Source organism: Panthera onca, chromosome A2 (assembly GCF_046562875.1).
Source record: "Panthera onca isolate mPanOnc1 chromosome A2, mPanOnc1 haplotype 2, whole genome shotgun sequence".
NCBI lineage: Eukaryota > Metazoa > Chordata > Mammalia > Carnivora > Felidae > Panthera > Panthera onca.
In genome coordinates, this window is record NC_138340.1 from 162,329,591 (window position 1) to 162,349,557 (window position 19,967).

The 19,967-nt window shown below is 46.3% G+C and overlaps 1 pseudogene across 1 annotated transcript in view; it reads right to left on the bottom strand.

The window, feature by feature from the left end:
- Window positions 1-11,670: 11,670 nt before the first annotated feature.
- Window positions 11,671-19,967, bottom strand: part of LOC132675410 (GTPase IMAP family member 1-like) — a 62,862-nt pseudogene continuing 54,565 nt past the window's right edge. Inside the window, exons 2-3 of the transcript XR_013552079.2 lie at window positions 14,018-14,066; window positions 11,671-12,774 (exon numbers count right to left, since the gene is read on the bottom strand). The product of XR_013552079.2 is annotated as a GTPase IMAP family member 1-like (transcript). The remainder of the gene's footprint in view (window positions 12,775-14,017; window positions 14,067-19,967) is intronic.

Genomic DNA, 19,967 nt, shown 5'->3' on the forward strand with positions numbered 1-19,967 from the left:
GTTTCCATATATTTTTTAATTTCTTCTCTAATTGCCTGGTTGACCCACTCATTCGTTAGTAGGGTGTTCTTTAACCTCCACGCTTTTGGAGGTTTCCAGACTTTTTCCTGTGGTTGATTTCAAGCTTCATAGCATTGTGGTCTGAAAGTATGCATGGTATAATTTCAATTCTTGTAAACTTATGAAGGGCTGTTTTGTGACCCAGTATATGATCTATCTTAGAGAATGTTCCATGTGCACTCGAGAAGAAAGTATATTCTGTTGCTTTGGGATGCAGAGTTCTAAATATATCTGTCAAGTCCATCTGATCCAATGTATCATTCAGGGCTCTTGTTTCTTTATTGACTGTGTGTCTAGATGATCTATCCATTTCTGTAAGTGGGGTGTTAAAGTCCCCTGCAATGACCACATTCTTATCAATAAGGTTGCTTATGTTTATGAGTAATTGTTTTATATATCTGGGGGCTCCGGTATTCAGCGCATAGACATTTATAATTGTTAGCTCTTCCTGATGGATAGACCCTGTAATTATTATATAATGCCCTTCTTCATCTCTTGTTACGGCCTTTAATTTAAAGTCTAGTTTGTCTGATATAAGTATGGCTACTCCAGCTTTCTTTTGGCTTCCAGTAGCATGATAAATAGTTCTCCATCCCCTCACTCTCAATCTAAAGGTGTCCTCAGATCTAAAATGAGTCTCTTGTAGACAGCAAATAGATGGGTCTTGTTTTTTTATCCATTCTGATACCCTATGTCTTTTGGTTGGCGCATTTAATCCATTTACATTCAGTGTTATTATAGAAAGATACGGGTTTAGAGTCATTGTGATGTCTGTATGTTTTATGCTTGTAGTGATGTCTCTGGTACTTTGTCTCACAGGATCCCCCTTAGGATCTCTTGTAGGGCTGGTTTAGTGGTGACGAATTCCTTCAGTTTTTGTTTGTTTGGGAAGACCTTTATCTCTCCTATTCTAAATGACAGACTTGCTGGATAAAGGATTCTCGGCTGCATATTTTTTCTGTTTAGCACACTGAAGATATCGTGCCAAGCCTTTCTGGCCTGCCAAGTTTCAAAGGAGAGATCAGTCACGAGTCTTATAGGTCTCTCTTTCTATGTGAGGGCACGTTTATCCCTTGCTGCTTTCAGAATTTTCTCTTTATCCTTGTATTTTGCCAGTTTCACTATGATATGTCGTGCAGAAGATCGATTCAAGTTACGTCTGAAGGGAGTTCTCTGTGCCTCTTGGATTTAATTTTATGACTATTATTCTAAATTCACTTTCTGTTATATTATTTAAATCCTTTTTGATCAGTTCATTAGCTGTTGTTATTTCCTGGAGATTCTTCTGAGGGGAATTCTTCCGTTTGGTCATTTTGGATAGTCTCTGGAGTGGTGGGGACCTGCAGGGCGCTTCCCCTGTGCTGTGGTGTATAACTGGAGTTGGTGGGCAGGCCACAGTCCGACCTGATGTCTGCCCCCAGCCCACCGCTGGGGCCACAGTCAAATTGGTGTGTGCCTTCTCTTCCCCTCTCCTAGGGGCGGGATTCACTGTGGGGTGGCGTGGCTGTCTGGGCTACTTGCACACTGCCAGGCTTGTGGTGCTGGGGATCTGGCGTATTAGCTGGGGTGGGTAGGCAAGGTGCACGGGGGCAGGAGGGGCAGGCTTAGCTCGCTTCTCCTTAGGTGATCCACTTCAGGAGGGGCCCTGTGGCAGCGGGAGGGAGTCAGATCCACTGCCGGAGGTTTGGCTCCGCAGAAGCACAGAGTTGGGTGTTTGCGCTGAGCGAGCAAGTTCCCTGGCAGGAACTGGTTCTCTTTGGGATTTTGGCTGGGGAATGGGTGAGGGAGATGGCGCTGGCGAGCGCCTTTGTCCTCTGCCAAGCTGAGCTCTGCCGTCTGGGGGCTCAGCAGCTCTCCCTCCCTTTGTCCTCCAGCTTTCCCACTTTCTGAGCAGAGCTGTTAACTTATGACCTCCCAGACGCTAAGTCGTGCTTGCTGTCGGAACACAGTCCGTCCGGCCCCTCCGCTTTTGCCAGCCAGACTCGGGGGCTCTGCTTGGCTGGCGAGCCGCCCCTCTGCCCCGGCTCCCTCCCGCCAGTCCTTGGAGCGCACACCGCCTCGCCGCCCTTCCTACCCTCTTCCGTGGGCCTCTCGTCTGCGCTTGGCTCTGGAGACTCCGTTCTGCTAATCCTATGGCGGTTTTCTGGGTTCTTTAGGCAGGTGTAGGTGGAATCTAAGTGATCAGCAGGACGCGCGGTGAGCCCAGCGTCCTCCTACGCCGCCATCTTCCTGGTTTCTCTGTTCTTAGTTTTCAAGAGTCTCTTATGCTTTGGCTCTCTCCCACTCTACCTCTTTTTTTTACTTCCCCTCCCCCATGGGTTTCTGTTAAGTTTCTCAGGATCCACATAAGAGTGAAAACATATGGTATCTGTCTTTCTCTGTATGGCTTATTTCACTTACCATCACACTCTCCAGTTCCATCCACGTTGCTACAAAGGGCCAGATTTCATTCTTTCTCACTGGTGTGCACATTTTCTTAAGCACCAATTCTCTGATACAGATTTGTGAGAAAGGACAATGAGATAGGTAGATTTTAATTCTATTTTTAATTCCTCTTGAGTTAATAGTTGCTTTTGTAGGAAAAATGCTTTGAGCAGGCTTATGCAAATGAGTCCCTTAGACTTTAAGTCAATTGCTTCTTGTGGAGCAATGTGGAGTACACGGGAAACAGCCTACGTAGCAAAATTAAACATAGACGCTGCACAGCTACTTCGTTCTCACCCTCATGGTGAATTCCATTGACAATCTCCCAACCAAATTTCCATACAATTCTTAATGCTTCTTCATTCCTCAATGAACTGAGGAAAAGACAATATACCTCTTGCTTCCTGAACCTGGAGAGGTGGAATCTGGGTCACAAGTCTCATGGGTTTATTCTTTCTTCCTTTCTGTTTTCTTTCCCCTAGAAGAAGACAGAGTGTTCTCAGCTTCTATTATCTGGACATCTACTATATAAAATTCTATTGTGCAGCAAGGGAGCCCTGGGCTTTGTCATGGAAATTGGACAACTGATAGAGTATAGGCAATCCCTTGTAAAGAAACACCAACACCCTGGATTACAAGGCTGTCATGTTTTCACAAATCTCCCCCCCCCCTTTTTTTTAGTCTAGAAGCTGTTTCTTCAGGTTTTTCTCTATACTGTGTGAAGGATTAGCATGTATCAGAGCCATCAGGAAGGCTTGTTAAAGTACAAAGCCTGATTCAGTAGGCTCGGAGTGGAGCTTGAGAATCTGCATTCCCTACAGGTTGTGTTGTTCACAGGTGTTGCCCATGCTGCTCGTCTGGAACCATACCTTCAGAGTGACCGCCCAGTCTCAAATAATCTCACATTTGAAAGGGACAAAGTCATTTCAATCATATTCAAGGCATTTCCCTCGTTCCAAATGTTACCAGCTAGATTCAGGATACCGAAGACTCCTCTTCTCCAAGATTCTCAAGTATACATGCAAAGAACTAAATCAAATAAGCCAAAATACCAGATTTCTATCCAAAATCTAGGACTCCTTAATAAAGAGGGAGTGGAGACCAGAGCAGGGGCCAAAACCCAAAGTTGGAAAACTTTATTCTTCTCCCTGAATGGAACAGAGCTAGTCGCACACCCTGGGGCCATCTGACAACCAGATTTACTGTCCAAGAAGGTGACTCAGCTGGGACCTGCCAGAAAGAATTTCTTTACTGTGTATACAGAATGGAATAAGGGACCAAAAGTGTGGGTCATGTCTGGCCCCAGTAAGCTAAGATGGAGAAAGTACCATCTGTTTCATGTTTTTAAAAAGTAAAACATAATAGGAAAAAGTGGTCTACTGAACTATCCTAACATTCTCACATTCTGAAACACATCAATCACTGTCTTTCATGAGGAGATCATTTATGATGGGCTATCAGGAGATTTTCTGCTTCCCCGGGGTGAAGGTGGAGGGATCAGCACTTTTTCCTCTGAGCCAGAGAGAGGAGAGTCACCTCTTGTATCCTTCTCTGTGTCTTTCAAAAAAATGCTAATGAGGTGCCTGGGTGGCTCAGTTGGTCAAGCATCTGACTATTGGTTTCCTTTGCCTGAGGTCATGATCTCATGGTTTCCTGAGTTGGAGCCCTGAGTAGGGGTTCATGCTGACAGTGGAAGGCCTGCTTGGGATTCTGTCTCTCCTTCTCTCTCTGCCCCTCCCCCTTTGTGCTATCTCGAGTTCTCCCAAAATAATAAATAAACTTTAGGGGAAAAAGGAGGTGGGATTATACCAGGTGGGCTTGACCTAATCAAAAAATATTTAAAAGCAAGAGTTTCTCCCTCTGGAGAGAATATCCATGTTGAATATCTGTATTGAGAAACGCCTATCAAGGGAGGCAGCCAGGGTGACACTCTGGGAGGAAGAACTCAGTCCTACAACCGCAAGCAACTCAATGCTGCCAACAACTTGAATGAATTTGGAAAAAGACCCTGAACTCCACAGAGGACACCACTGAGCAGCTGACTCCTTGACTGAAGCTTCAAGCAACTCTGAACACAGGACCCAGTCAGGCCTTGCCTAGACTCCAGACCCCCAGAGACGGAGCCAATAAGCGTATGTTGTTTCAAGTTGCTAAGTTGGAGGTCATTTGTTAGGCACCGATAAAAAAGTAATGCACTTGTTATCTTTATAGTGAGTTTCTTTTAAATAGCATGTGGTTGGCCTTGCTTTTTAATCCAGTCCTACAGTCCCTGCTTTTTATTCCGGGGTGTTTAGACCATTTATCACAGTCTACATGGAAGTACTATTAGACCACTTCACATGTCGTTTAAGGAAGTTACACTAGTGTACTTAACAATTTCTCCTTCCCTGGTGTTGTCATGCCTGACTTTCACATGCATTGTAGGTCCCTCTATACACTATTACTATTTTTGTTTTAGACAATTATCTTTTAGAGCTATAAAATGTAAGCTACAAAATGTCTTTTGTATTATCTTCCTTTTTGCCATTTCTGGAGCTTTTTATTTCTTTAGGTAAATACAAATTTCAGTCTGGTATCACCTTCAGTCCTTCTGGATGAGGAACTTCCTCCAATATTTGTTGTAGCACAGGTAAGTCAATCCTGACTTACCTAAGTCAAGCTGAGCAGTGAATCCGCTCAGCTTCTGTGAGGCAGCCTTTAGCTCACTTTTATATTTGAAAGCTATTTTTATTGCTTAGAGAATTCTGGGCTGACACTTTTGTTCTTTCAGTAATATAAAGATGTCACTCAATTGTCTTCCGGATTGCAAGCTCTGACAAGGAATCATCTGTAATTACAATCTTTATTCCTCTAATATAATGTGCCTTTTACACCCCAGTTATTTTTACGTCTTCCTCTTTATCTTTGGTTTTTAGCAGTTTCAGTATGAAGTGCCTAGATTTTTATTTGTTTGTTTCTGTATTTATCCTGCTCAAGCTTCTCTGGGACTCTTGGATCTGTGTCTTGGTGTCTTCCCTTGTTTTTCGAAACGTCTGAACCATTATCTCTTCAAGTGTTTCTTCTGTTCATTTTCTTTTTTTCTCCTTCTGGTACTTCAGATACATGTGTGTTAACCTGTTTGATTTGCTTTGCAGCTCCCGGATACTCTATTCCCTTTTTCTTTTTCTCACTCATTTTTAACTTTTGTTTTCATTTGAAGAATTTCTATTCTCTCTTCTTCAAATTCACTGACTCATGTTGAGTCAACTGTGTTGACTGATGTACCTGCTAGGGAACACTTCATCTCTGATAGTGCTTTTGACTTCTACCACGTATGTTTGATTCTTATGGTTTTCATCTGTCTGTTGAAATTTCCCCATCTTTTATTTCATGTTGTCCAGTTTTTATTCAGTCCTTGTTGTTATTTTAAAATCCCTGTTCAGTTTCTGGACTTTTTGTGAGTCTACCCTGTTGATTGTGTTTTATTTTTGTTCTCCTGCTTTTAAAACAAGTTTCATAATTTTATTAAATTGTAGACATAGGAGGAAAGGAGCAAATGAAATAAAAAATATTGATGCCTAGATACAGAATCCCTTTTCCTCCATCAGGCTGTTAGGGTGGGATTTGAGTCAGCCCACAGGGAATTGGACTGGTTGGGATTGTTGCTACAATTATCGATGGAGCAGCTAAGGCCCCATATTTCTCTAGGGTGCCTTGAGCTTAGTGTGGGCACTCAGATGGCATGTGGTTTTACTCAGTGTTCTCATCCCGTTTACCTTCAGCTTCCAGTCATCCCTACACACTCTGCTTCCCAGAATCTCTCCAGGCCTGTGATGGATGGCTGGTGCTTATCAATCATTGCTCCTATGGCGTGTGGGGGCAGGGCAGCACATATGTCTGTTGTTCTGGTCCAGCCTGAGTCTTAAGCATGGCCTGTGCACCTGGGCCTGGGGATGTGGACTTTCTCAGTAGGTCTGACTGTACTAGGGTTCTCAAGAAAACAGAAACAGGTGGAAAGATACCAATATCTATACCTACCTATCTCTATCTATCTCTCTATCTCTCTATGGATGTAGATATATATGTATATCTATAGATATTGGTATCTTTCCACATTTGCACTTTGTAACTGGCATCTAATCATATCCTACCTTATACTTCCACTAGCTCCTAGGAATATACACACAATAATGTGCAGTATTTATTATTGTGAATAATACCTGTGGAGTATGTATGAGTGTGAAATGTATCTGTTTATGAAATCTTTTTTTTTAATTTTGAGTATTTACTATTACTAAAAGTTTCCTCTTGGATTTGATGATTCTGTATCACAGTTTTATGGAATGTAACCTACAAAGTGGTTTCATCATATTATTTCATCATACACGAAAGCTATCAAGATGAACATTAATGTGATCATGTCAATAAAGAAACGGAACCCCTTTCGGCCCCACGTCTTGGAGCAGGTGCATAGGGATGGCTCTGAGACAGACACAAGTGCCGGGCCACGAGCCACACCCTGCTCTCTCCGCTACTCCTTCTAACACGCCCTCGCGATGTCCCAAGTAGGGCTTTTTACCCGTGGGTGTCGAAGCTGTCTTTTGATTCAAGCATACATTTCCGTATGCGAATTTAAAAGCCATAATACTTATATTTATTTTAAATCCCATTTCTATATGCAAACAAGACAGAAACAAACAACAATTGGAGGGAGTGTGTGGACACATGTGCACGAGACAATGAGAAATGAAAGAATGACGGGTTAAAGTCAGCCCCACAGTGCGTGCTCGTGAAACGCGGCCCTGGAGGCAGAGCTGGGGACAGCGGCCGTCCCCCATCCCCGCCCCCCTCCCTGCTGCCCTGCGAGTTCCCGAGTTGCAGGGTTACCGAAGGGATCCCGCATGGCTCAGAGACCCCATGTGAGCCCCGCAGGGCTGCTGAGGACCCTAAAGACGGAGATTAATGGCGGACTTCCGCCCAGCGGCACTTCACCGAGCCCAACTCACTGCAAGGGCCACCAGGGCCCTCAGGCCTCCTGACCACAGCTCACCACAACCCTGAAGTCCAACCTGCCACTCCCACTCTGGCGCCCCAGGAACTAGTGGCATGGCGGGCCCTTCTAATCCAGGTGGAACTGGGATGGCCCTAGGGGTCCCCCACCTTCTCCACGTGGAGCTGCACCCCCCTCCCGCCAACATCACCTTCCTTCCAGCCCCTGAACCCTGGGCCAGGTGAGTAGGTGCCTCCTGTTGCATCCACACCTACGGACTAGAGCATGGCTGATTTGAAGAGAGGAGCCAACTTCCTTGAAAGTGTTTTGTCACATTCTGACAGAGCAATAAGGAAACCCTGTGGGTTTGGTTACACAACCTAAGGATGTCATCTGATTTTCTAATGATGTGGCAGTCAAGCACTTTCATGGGCTGGCCTTCCCCCATTGAACTCCATGGGACCACCATAGCAGTGGAATGTCGGGGTCTGAGGCTTTCCACCAGTGCACCTGTGGCTCCCTCTTTCTCCATTGTGTGAGACGACCTCTGGGATTTGTTTTGTTTAGTTTTGTTTAGTTTGTTTTGTTTTTTTGCATAGTAATCCATTTGAGAAGCACAATGAAGACATTCCCCAAATTTCGACTTCACTTTGGAAAGACATCAGCCATAATAAATGCTAGAAACTTGGGAACTGTGTTATTTTCACTATAGTTATTTCTCTTTTTTGGCAGTAAATTATTGTAAAGGAAATAAACCGATATTTCAGAAGTAAACATTAATATGTATGACCCTGACATCACTTTCACTGGTGATAATAAAACATCCAAGGGTCACAAAGGGCCAGATCTAGCTGGGTATGAGAGCTAGGACAGTATTAAGGAGGGTCAGTGTCTGCTTTGGTTGAATGTTTGTGTCCCCCCGCAAGTTTCATATATTGAAAATTTCGTGCCCAAGAGGATGGTTTTAGGAGCTGGGGCCTTTGGAAGGTGAGTCAGTCAAGAGGGTAGATCCCATATGAGTGAGAATTGTGCCCTTCTACAAGAGGCCCCAGAAAGCTGACTCATCCCTTCCACCATGTGAGGACACAGCCAGAAGTCAGCAGTCTGCAACCCAGAGAGGTCTCTCACCAGATCCTGACTGAAATCACATCTCCATCTTGGACCTCCAACCTCTAGAACCATGGGGAAAATTCTTCTTCTATTTATAAGTGGCCCAGTCTGTACTTTTTTAAATTTTATTTTTTATTTTTTAATATGAAATTTATTGTCAAACTGGTTTCCATACAACACCTGGTGCTCATCCCAACATGTGCCCTCCACAATGCCCATCTCCCCCTGCGTCCCTCCCACGCCACATCAACCCTCAGTTTATTGTCAGTTTTCAAGAGTCTCTATTGGTTTGGCTCCCTCCGTCTCTAACGGTTTTTTTTTTCCTTCCCCTCCCCCATGGTCTTCTGTTAAGTTTCTCAGGATCCAGATAAGAGTGAAAACATATGGTATCTATCTTTCTCTGTATGACTTATTTCACTTAGCATAACACTCTCCAGTTCAATCTGCGTTGCTACAAAAGGCCATATTTCATTCTTTCTCATTGCCAAGTAGTATTCCATTGTGTATATGAGACACAATTTCTTTATCCATTCAGCAGCTGATGGACATTTAGGCTCTTTCCATAATTTGGCTATTGTTGAAAGTGCTGCTATAAACATTGGGGTACCAGTGCCGCTATGCATCAGCACTCCTGTACCCCTTGGGTAAATTCCTAGCAGTGCTATTGGGGGTCATAGGGTAGTTCTATTTTTAATTTTTTGAGGAACCTCCAGTTTTCCGGAGCAGCAGCACCAGTTTGCGTTCCCACCAACAGTGCAAGTGGGTTCCTGTTTCTCCACATCCTCTCCAGCATCTATAGCCTCTTGATTTGTTCATTTTAGCCATTCTGACTGGCATGAGGTGGTATCTCAGGGTGGTTTTGATCTGTATTTCCCTGATGAGGAGTGATGTTGAGCATCTTTTCATGTGCCTGTTGGCCATCTGGATGTCTTCTTTAGAGAAGTGTCTGTTCATGTTTCCTCCCCATTTCTTCACTGGATTATTTGTTTTTCAGGTGTGGAGTTTGGTGAGTTCTTTATAGATATTGGATACTAGCCATTTGTCTCATATGTCATTTGCAAACATCGTTTCCCATTCTGTTGGTTGCCTTTTAGTTTTGTTGCTTGTTTCCTTTGCAGTGCAGAAGCTTTTTATCTTCATGAGGCCCCAAAAGTTCATTTTGGTTTTTAATTCCCTTGCCTTTGGAGATGTGTCACGTAAGAAATTGCTGCGGCTGAGGTCAGAGAGGTTATTTCCTGCTTTCTCCTCTAGGGTTTTGATGGTTTCCTGTCTCACATTCCGGTCATTTATCCATTTTGAGTTTATTTTTGTGAATGGTGTACAAAAGTGGTCTCGTTTCATTCATCTGCATGTTGCTGTCCAGTTCTCCCAGCATCATTTGTTAAAGATACTTTTTTCCATTGGATATTCTTTCCTGCTTTGTCAAAGATTAGTTGGCTATACTTTTGTGGGTCCAATTCTGGAGTCTCTATTCTATTCAATTGGTCTATGTGTCTATTTTTGGGTCAATACCATGCGGTCTTGGTGATTACAGCTTTGTAGTAGAGGCTAAAGTCTGGGATTGTGATGCCTCCCGCTTTGGTCTTCTTCTTCAATATTACTTTGGCTATTCAGGGTCTTTTGTGGTTCCATACACATTTTAGGATCGCTTGTTCTAGCTTCAAGAAGAATGCTGGTGCAATTTTGATTGGGATTGCATTGAATGTGTAGATAGCCTTGGGTAGTAATGACATTTTAACAATATTCATTCTTCCAATCCATGAGCATGGAATGTTTTTCCATTTCTTTGTATCTTCTTCAATTTCCTTCATAAGCTTTTTGTAGTTTTCAGCATCCAGATCTTACGTCTTTGGTTAGGTTTATTCCTAGGTATTTTATGCTTCTTGGTGCAATTGTGAATGGGATCAGTTTCTTTATTTGTCTTTCTGTGGCTCCATTATTTGTGTATAAGAATGCAACTGATTTCTGTACATTGATTTTGTATCCTGCGACTTTGCTGAATTCATGTATCAGTTCTAGCAGATTTTTGGTGGAATCTATCGGGTTTTCCATGTATAATATCATGTCATCTGCAAAAAGTGAAAGCTTGACTTCATCTTTGCCAGTTTTGATGCCTTTGATTTCCTTTTGTTGTCTGATTGCTGATGCTAGAACTTCCAACACCATGGTAAACACAGCAGTGAGAGTGGACATCCCTGTCATGTTCCTGATCTCAATCCCTCAGAAATACAAGCAATTCTCAGGGAATACCATGAAAAATTATATGCCAACAAATTGGACAACCTGGAAGAAATGGACAAATTCCTAAGCACCCACACACTTCCAAAACTCAAACAGGAAGAAATAAAAAATTTGATCAGTTATCAAAAATCTCCCAACAACTAAGAGTCCTGTACCACCTGGTTTCTCTGGGGAATTCTACCAGACATTTAAAGCAGACATAATACCTATCCTTCTCAAGCTGTTCCAAAAAATAGAAGGGGAAGGAAAACTTCTAGACTCATCCTACGAAGCCAACGTTACTTTGATTCCTAAACCAGACAGATACCCAGCAAAAAAAAGAGAACTACAGGCCAATATCCCTGATGAATATGGATGCAAAATTCTCAGTAAGATACTAGTAAATCAAATTCAACAGCATATAAAAAGAATTATTCACCATAATCAAGTGGGATTCATTCCTGGGCGGCAGGACTGCTTCAACATATGCAAATCAATCAGTGTGATACATCACATTAATAAAAGAAAAGAAAAGAACCATGTGATCCTGTCAATCAATGCAGAAAAACCATTTGACAAAATTCAGCATCCTTTCTTAATGAAAACCCTGGAGAAAGTTGGGATAGAAGGAACATAGTTAAACATCATAAAGGCCATTTATGAAAATCCCATAGCTAATATCATCCTCAATGGGGAAAAACTGAGAGCTTTCCCGTTGTTTTTTTTTAATAGCAACTCAAGCTGACTAAGACAGTGGCTACGTTTTCATAAATGCTCACACACACAGAAATGTTTGCTTCCCTTTGCCATGAATCCACTTTCTACAACACACTACCAGTCATTTCACTATTTTTTCAAGAAAGAAAAATTCATCCAAACTACTAAAATGAATTAAGGACATTTGAAAGTTAACCACATTTATTTGAATAGTGTACATATAGTCAAAAGTGACGTCGAAACGCTAAAAGTCAACTTGAGCCTTTGCAAAGTCGATACAGTATCCAAGGTGTCCTGAGTCATTAAGACTCCCAGTCTGAAACTCCAGGCTTCCTTTGAAATTGGTTTTAAGTCTCCCTCAGCGCCTTGTACCCAGCCCCTTTACCCGCCAGGCTCCCCGCGTTTGGAAGGGCAGCGCCTTCAATCTGGGTCTGGGGACCCACCACGGGAAAAGCAGCAGGACAGGTAACAGTTCCCCCCCCAGGAGCTGGGGCGCCCGCCGCCACCCCTGCCGCGGGCCTCCAGCCAGCGCCGCCCCGGCCCCCGCCCCAGACCGCGGGCCGCCAGCCGCGCGGCCACCAGGCGGAGCGTGTCCTCCGGACGCGCGTGGCGCCGGTCCCACGCCAGGCCGTACACGTCGTCGGTGAAGGGCGCGCCGTCGTGCTCCAGCGCCAGCCGCTCCACCAGCGCCAGCAGCTCGCCCACCTGCGCATCGCGCTCGGCGCCCGCCGCCCGGTTGTCCAGGGCGCACACGCGGCCGCCGCACTCGGCCACCAGGGCCCGCAGCGCGCGGTTGTCGGTGGCGCGCACGTAGTCGTGCAGCGAGCCCCCCTCCAGGTCCTCCCGGCGCGTGAAGACGAGCACGGCGCGCGCCAGGACGCCGGCGCCGAACAGCTCGCGGACGCCTCGCGCCGCCTCCTCGTCCTGGGCGGTGAAGCGGCCCAGCTGCGTGACCAGCAGCAGCGCGTGCGGCCCGGGCGCCGAGAGCAGGTAGCAGCTGGCCCGCTCGGTGCAGTCCGGGTCCGCGTGCCGGCCTTGGGCGGTGAAGAGGTCGGGGGTGTCGGTGACCTCCACGCGCCACCCGGCCCAGCTCCGGCTCCCCAGGGCGCAGCTTCTGGTCACCGGGGTGGTCGCGAGCCTGGACGGGAAGAGGCTGTGGCCCAGGATGCTGTTGCCCGTGGCGCTCTTGCCCACTCCGGTCCTGCCGGCCAGGATGAGCCTGAGCCTACGCTCCTGCGCGACCGGCTGCTGCTGGTCGTCCGGGTCCTGGGAACCTGTGAGGACAGAGTAGGCGTGGGCCGCCGGCTTGAGAGCGCGCGTCCCGCTCCACCGGGGCTCCGGGGTGCCTCCTGAGGGAGGAGGGCAAGGATGCCTCCCGCTTCTGCTTGTCCAACAGGCCTTTCCCAGGCGCTCTGGTTAGAGCTTGTGCGACTCCGGGGGCATCTTTAGCCACCTTTCTTCCATCTTTGGCTCCAGTGCGTGCACCTGCCCCCCAGTCCATGCTCCGGCACCGGGTGCACACTGCTCTGGAGGGTCCCCCTCGACGGTCGCAGGCCATGACTTCAGCTGACATTACCTCTGGTCGTCCGCACCTTGCAGAGCTGCTCCGTGCTCGACGACTTCCCAGGCCTCTGCCAGACTTCTCCCAGGGGCCATCCCAGCGAGGAGATGCGGGAGGGCACAGAAGGCCTGGGAGTGAAGGGCTGTCTGGAGTCCCAGACACCCCGGGTTGGAATCACAGCCCCGCATGTGCCAGCTGTGGAACCTTGGGCGAGTTTAGTCTAAGCGTTCAAGGTCTTCTGCATAATGGGAGGGGTGACAGAGAGTTGTGTCTCCCAGGGTTGCTCAGAGTATTAGATGACAGGATCTCTTTCCTTCTTCCCTTCCTCCCTTCCCCTCCTCCTCCCTCTTCTCTCTAGTAAACCTGCTTCCAGTAAGACACAGTTAACCCTCCATCCTTGTTCACGGACACAGTCTACCTGGTAAACCGTGTTCCCTCTAGTCCATGATCTCAACCCTCCACATCTTCCGTGGGGATCGAGTAGATGTATTGTCCTCATTGTACCCTTTGGGACCGAAGCCACAGTCTGGTCAAGGCACTTAATATCCTACAGTAGGTCAGGGGCAGAGGTCCAGCAAAAATGCAAAGCTGGGGCTCTAGCTGTTTCACCCCAGCATGGGGACATGTCTGGGATTTGTCTCTGCTCAGTCTTTTTTTTTTTTTTTTTTAATGTTTATTTATTTTTGAGAGAGACAGAGACAGAATGCGAGTGGGTTGGGACAGAGAGAGAGGGTGACGAATCTGAAACAGGCTCCAGGCTCTGAGCTGTCAGCACAGAGCCCAACGTGGGGCTCGAACTCACGAGCTGCGAGATCATGACCTGAGCTGGAGTCAGACGCTCAACCGACTGAGCCACCCAGGTGCCCCAATGTCTCTGTTCAGTCTTGAGTTAGCCCATGGCCTTGGGACCCAGAGTTGACGCCTAGGGGCAAGTACACACTGAGATCAGTTCTTACCATAGGCATTTTCTTCATCTCTCGCCATCTTGCGTCCTCCCATGCCCACCTGAAAGAGTTCCAAACACAACCTGTTAGTTCCTTCATTCCTTCAATCATTCATTTGTTTATCGAATAGGCATAACTACCTAAGGTGGCTCAGGCAAGGTCCAAAGAGCTGGTGACATCCCAATGAAAGGTCATGCTTCCTGCCCTTCCCTGAACATCAGAATTTGGGGAGGAACCCCGTAAGGAACTGGTTGGTGTTGGAACCAAACCATGAGAACCTTTGGTGAGCCTCGTTGGTCCTTTCAGGGACCCTGAATGCAAATGACAGAGTGGAAGTGATAACCCATCCTCTGTGTCAGTGAGTGAGCTTTAGCTGAGAATTTCCCAGGTAATTTATGTCAGTGGCATTAACTGTAGGCACAAAGTTTTCCCAGAAGATTCCACAGCCAGGGGAGACTTTGGAAAACCCCGAGAATCAGAAATTCTGCTCAGTGACTTAGGGAACCACCTTAGGGCGGTTGGCCGGGGATGGGCGGGGGTGGGGGTGGGTGGACAAGAAGAGAGTTTGCAGTTTGCTTTTGAAAATTGGGAAAGATACCTATCTCCCATGCTGATCTGAAGAACCTGTGATCTGCTCTCCGAAGACCAAAGAATTTGGCTTGTGTCATTTGTGTAAATATGACCTGTGTGCTGGAGAGATGGGACACTCCCTTCCGGCTCCTGGTGTTCCTGCCCCGAATCTGAGGCCTCTCAAACTAAGCGAAGACCCCAAGTCTGGCAGGATTTACTACAGCTAGCCACTCAGTGATGGAGTCTGCTTGATCTCACGAGGACCTGGTCACAAGGGCGCAGCTCTGCTCTGTCTGCTTCTCCAGCCCTGTGTCCCAATCACTCCCCTTCTGGGTCAGCTGCTCCGCAGAGGAGAGGTTTCAGGGCCTTTCCAGCCCACCTGTGCGCTCATCCCCATGACCACTCCTTCTCTCCCACGTTTCTGTCTGAGTCCTGTCTGTGCTCCGCCATCCATTTCAAATGCTACCTCTTCATGGCAACACCTGGCTAATGCAGGTGACCGTGCTGTGTCCCATGGGCAACACACAAGGCCAAGCAAAGGGAAGGGTTGATTGATAACTTGTCTCTGACCAGTTAGATGACAGGTTTGTCTTCTGCGTAGCGCCCCGTTCGGTTCCCCAAAGCCCTTGGTAAAGTTGATCCCACAGGCTTCAGGTGAGTAGTGATCTTGTGTGTAAAAATTAGCAAACTCCCATAACTGACTGCACAGCAGAACTGAAGAAACAGCCGGAAGATTCAGTGCAAAGAACAAGAATTTAGGTAAAGCAAGAAGTCCTTATCGATGACGGAACTGACCAAGTGTGCTCTAGGAAATCCACTGGACTCCTGGCCCCTATGGGACTTCCCAAAGGTTTGCAATGGTTTGGGATGGGATTTGAAAATTTTTTCCAGACTTTCTGAGAGCTGACATCTGGGGTTTAGAGGCTTGGAGTCATTGACTGATGTAGAACATGGAGACTCCTAGCATCATAAATGTCATTGGATATTATGTATTCCCCAGCTTCCTGAACCTGCTGCCTTTTGGAGGTATCTATGGGAGTCTTTAAAATATATATTTGACATTTTGTTTCATAGATGTGTACTTTAAGAAGAAAAAAAGCGGTGCCTTTGTGGCTCAGTCTGTTAAGTATCTGACTCTTAATTTGGGTTCAGCTCATGATCTCATGGTTTGTGGGTTTGAGCCCCTCATCAGGCTCTGTCCTGATAGCACAGAGCCTGCTTCGGATTCTCTCTCTTTCTTCTTCATGTGTGCCTCCCCTGCTCACATGTCTGTCTCAAAAACAAAGAAACAAACAAATAAATAAATAATAAACTTAAAAAACGGTATCTCTCCCCCTCCTCCTGAGGGATTTCTTTTAAAAAAAAAAGTTTTTTTTTTACTGTTTACTTATTTTCTTGAGAGACGGTGAGACAGCGCACGAGCAGGGAAGGGTCAGAGAGAGAGAGGGAGACAAAGAATCCAAAGCAGGCTCCAGGCATTGAACTGACAACACAGAATCCATCCCAGGGCTCAAAGCTTAATGGACCAAGCCACCGAGGCACCCTCCCCAACCCCCTGAGTGATTCTAATGCATTGGGTCCCTGCTCTGAGTTTCTGAGCTATTCATCCTGTCCAAGCCCTTCATTCATAGCCAGTGTGTGGGGATGAAGCTGGCTCCCAGTGCACAGAGCCCTGGGCAGCCAGGGCGGGGGAGGGATGTGCAAGGACACACAAGCACGTGTACTGCAGAGGTCTGAAGACCATGTTCATAACTCTTGCTGGCTCCTGCAAGTCCCTGGGGGTGCACAGGGCTGAGGAGGTGGAAGGTGTGAGTGGGGTTCGGCTCACAGACACGTTTTCCACTCTGTGATGTGTTCTGAAGTTAGACTCACTTGTTTGTCCTCAGAAATGTCTCTCTCCTTGGCTGCACATGCCCTCAGAGGGAGTGTCTGCAGCCTTCTCCAGCGTGCTCAGCCCTGGCAGTGCTTCCAGCAAACACCTTTCTGACCCGGCGAGGAGCAGGGCAGGACGAAGTACGTAGTCCCAAGTAAAAGTGTGCGCACTCCACGGCTGGAGAAGATGCTTACCATTTCTTCTTCACCTGCTTGTTTTGAAACTCAGAGCTCCCTGAAAAGCCTGCAAGGGTGAAGTTATTCTTTCTAGATCCCGCTCCCCTTCCTGGGAGGTAGCAGAATGCAGGCGCCCACTCAGTGAGCTGCAACCAGGCCCTGAATTCCTTAGAGCCCCCCTGCCCCCCTCCACTTCGTCCACTCCCCCCTGCCCCAGGTGGCTCCCTTCCTCCCCGTGTGTGCTCACCTTCCAGCAGAAGTGGTGACAGGCTCTGCTGTTGGCTGCAGAAAACCGGGACCTGGTGCTGTGCCTTGGGTTGTGAGTACAGAGGCTGTTCCTGCCAGCACAGCACAGGGAGGAAGTCTCAGAGCCCAGGGAGGGAGGGCCCAGTGGTGCCGATTTAAAGGGACAGGACATGGGCCAGGTGGGCCAGCGAGTGGTGCCTTTGCGTTCTTTTCACTGCGCAACACACCCCCTGTTTGGGACTGTGCTGATCCTTTCCGAAGATCACTGTGGCACCACATCTTGTTCCCGGGAGGGGCTGTTACCTCAATGAAGGGCAGTTTAGATTTCTGAGGCCTGTTCTCAGTTTTGGCCTCTGCCCACTACTCTTATGTCCAGTTGCCTTTTGCTTTTTGGGTGTTTTCCTAGAAAATGGCCTCTTGAGAGTCTCCTTCCCCAGGAATCAGGGAGGAATCCTTGGCTGGACATCAGTGTGGACAAGGCCACCAAATGGTCCTCTCTGCCATCTCCTCATTCCTAAAGAAAAAGAGGTCTTTTCAGCTATTAAAGGTCAGACAGCAGGAAGAGGATGGAATTTTCATAGGACTTAGTCTAGCCTCAAGTTGGTATCTCTGACCCAAGTGTCTGTTTCTCCTCTCAGGAGGTCATGAGAGGAAAATAGCCGTGAGTAAAATAGCCAGACTTTGTGTGGAGAGAAGGCTACAACAGTGTATGGTGCTATGTGCCCTGGACCTGGTTTGTTCTGGAATCAACTCTGCGATCTTGCCTAGCTCACTTACAGTTTCTGGAGTCACCTCTCCCCGTGTGTAGTGAGGGCTTTCACTTAACCTGAACCTAATACTCTGGGGCCTGATTTTTAGCCAGTCTTGCCAGTTCATTCTCTCTAGTGAAGATACCTAACCCATGGCCCTCCACCTTATCCCCCCACACCATATCCAGCTTTATGGAGATATAATTGAAATGTAACACTGTAATTTTATTTTTTTTTTCAACGTTTTTTTATTTTTTATTTTTGGGACAGAGAGAGACAGAGTATGAACGGGGGAGGGGCAGAGAGAGAGGGAGACACAGAATCGGAAACAGGCTCCAGGCTCCGAGCCATCAGCCCAGAGCCTGACGCGGGGCTCGAACTCACGGACCGCGAGATCGTGACCTGGCTGAAGTCGGACGCTTAACCGACTGCGCCATCCAGGCGCCCCTAACACTGTAATTTTAAAGGGTGCAATGTGTTGATTTGATACACTCTATATTGCAAAATAATTGCCACCATATTATTATTAGGTAACAACTGCATCACATCACATATTTACCATTACTCTTTTTTTGAGTGAGAACATTTAAGATCATCTACTCTCTTAGTAACACTTAAGGTATGATACAGTGGTAATGAGCTATAGTCACTGTGCTGCACGTTAGATCCCCACAACTTAATCATCTTATAACTGGAACTTTGTACTCTTTGACCAATGTCTCCCCATCCCCCCATCCCCAAGACCCTGGTCACCACCGTTCTACTCTCCATTTCTATCAGTTTGGCTTTTTAAAATTCCACATAAGGGTGATATCATACAGTATTTGTTTTTCTCTGTTCGACCTGTTTCGCTTACGATAATGCCCTCAAGTTCGACCCTGTTGTTGCAAATGACAAGATGTTCCTCTTTCTTTTCACAGAACAATATACATATATACCCATAGTTGGACCCTTAGGTTGCTTCCACATCTTGGGTATTGTGAGCAATACTGCAGCGAGCTTGTGAGTGCAGATCTTTCTTTGAGATCTTGCTTTCATTTCTTTTGGATAAATACCCAGAAGTGGGATTGCCGGATCCAATGTAATGCTACCTATAATTTTTGGAGGACCGTCCATACTGTTTTCCACAGTGGCTGCACCAATTTGCGTCCCATGCACAGTGCACAAGGCTTCCCTTTTCTTCACATCCTCCCTAACACTTGTTACCTCTTGTCTTCTTGATGATAGCCATTCTAACAGGTGTGAGGGGACACCTTACTGTGGTTTTGATTTGCAATTCTCCTGATGATGGTGATACTGAGCACATCTTCATGCACCTCTGTGCCACCTGTGTTTCCTCTTTGGGAAAATGCCTGTTTAGTTCCTCTGTCCTTTTTAAATAAATTGCTCGGGTTTTGCTATTAATTATGTGAGTTCTGTATGTATTTTGGGTATTAACCCTTTATCAAATATACGATTTGCAAATACTTTCTCCCATTCAGTGGACTGCCTTTTTGTATTGTTGATGGTTTCCTTTGCCAGGCAGAAGCGTATTAGTTGGATGTAATCTCACTTGATCATTTTATCTTTCGCTGCCTTTGCTTTTGTGGTCAAATCCAAAAAATTATTGCCAAGACTGATGTAAAGGAGCTTACCCCCTGTTATACTCTAGGATTTCAAGTCTCTTAGATTTATTGAGGCTCATTTTATGGCCTATTGGTCATATTTAGGAGAACGTTCTCTGTGTACCTGAACAGAATGCATAATCTACTTCGTTGGGTAATGTGCTGTAATGTTAGGTCTGGTTGGTTTATCTGTGGGTCACATCTTCTGTTTCTGTTTTGACCTTCTGATTAGCTGTGGTACGCGTTGGTCAACGTGGACATTGAAGTCTACAGCTTGTTGTTGAATTGTCTATTTCTCCTTGACGCCCGTTATTTTTTGCTTCCTGTGTTTTGGGGCTCAATTGTGAAGTTCATGTGTGTTTATAATTATTACATCTTCAAAATCACTGAATCTTTGTTCTAGCCATTCAAATCTATCGTTGAGCTCCACTAGTAAAATTTTCATTTCACTCATACTTTTCCGCTGCAAAATTTCTATTTTGTTGTTTAAAAAAACAATTTCTGTATTCTTATGGACACACAGACAGCAGCAAATCAAGGCCTAGAAAGGCAGAAAGGGAATCAGTATCCAGATTCACTACACGATGTTACCTAAAATACCCAGTTCTTAACAACACCTGTAAGATGTACAATGAAACAGGAAGGTGTGACCCATATACTGGAAAAACTCAGGCCACAGGAATTACCTGGCAGAGGCCCTGGATATTGGATTCAGAGACAGGGCTTCCAAAGAGCAGTTCTAAG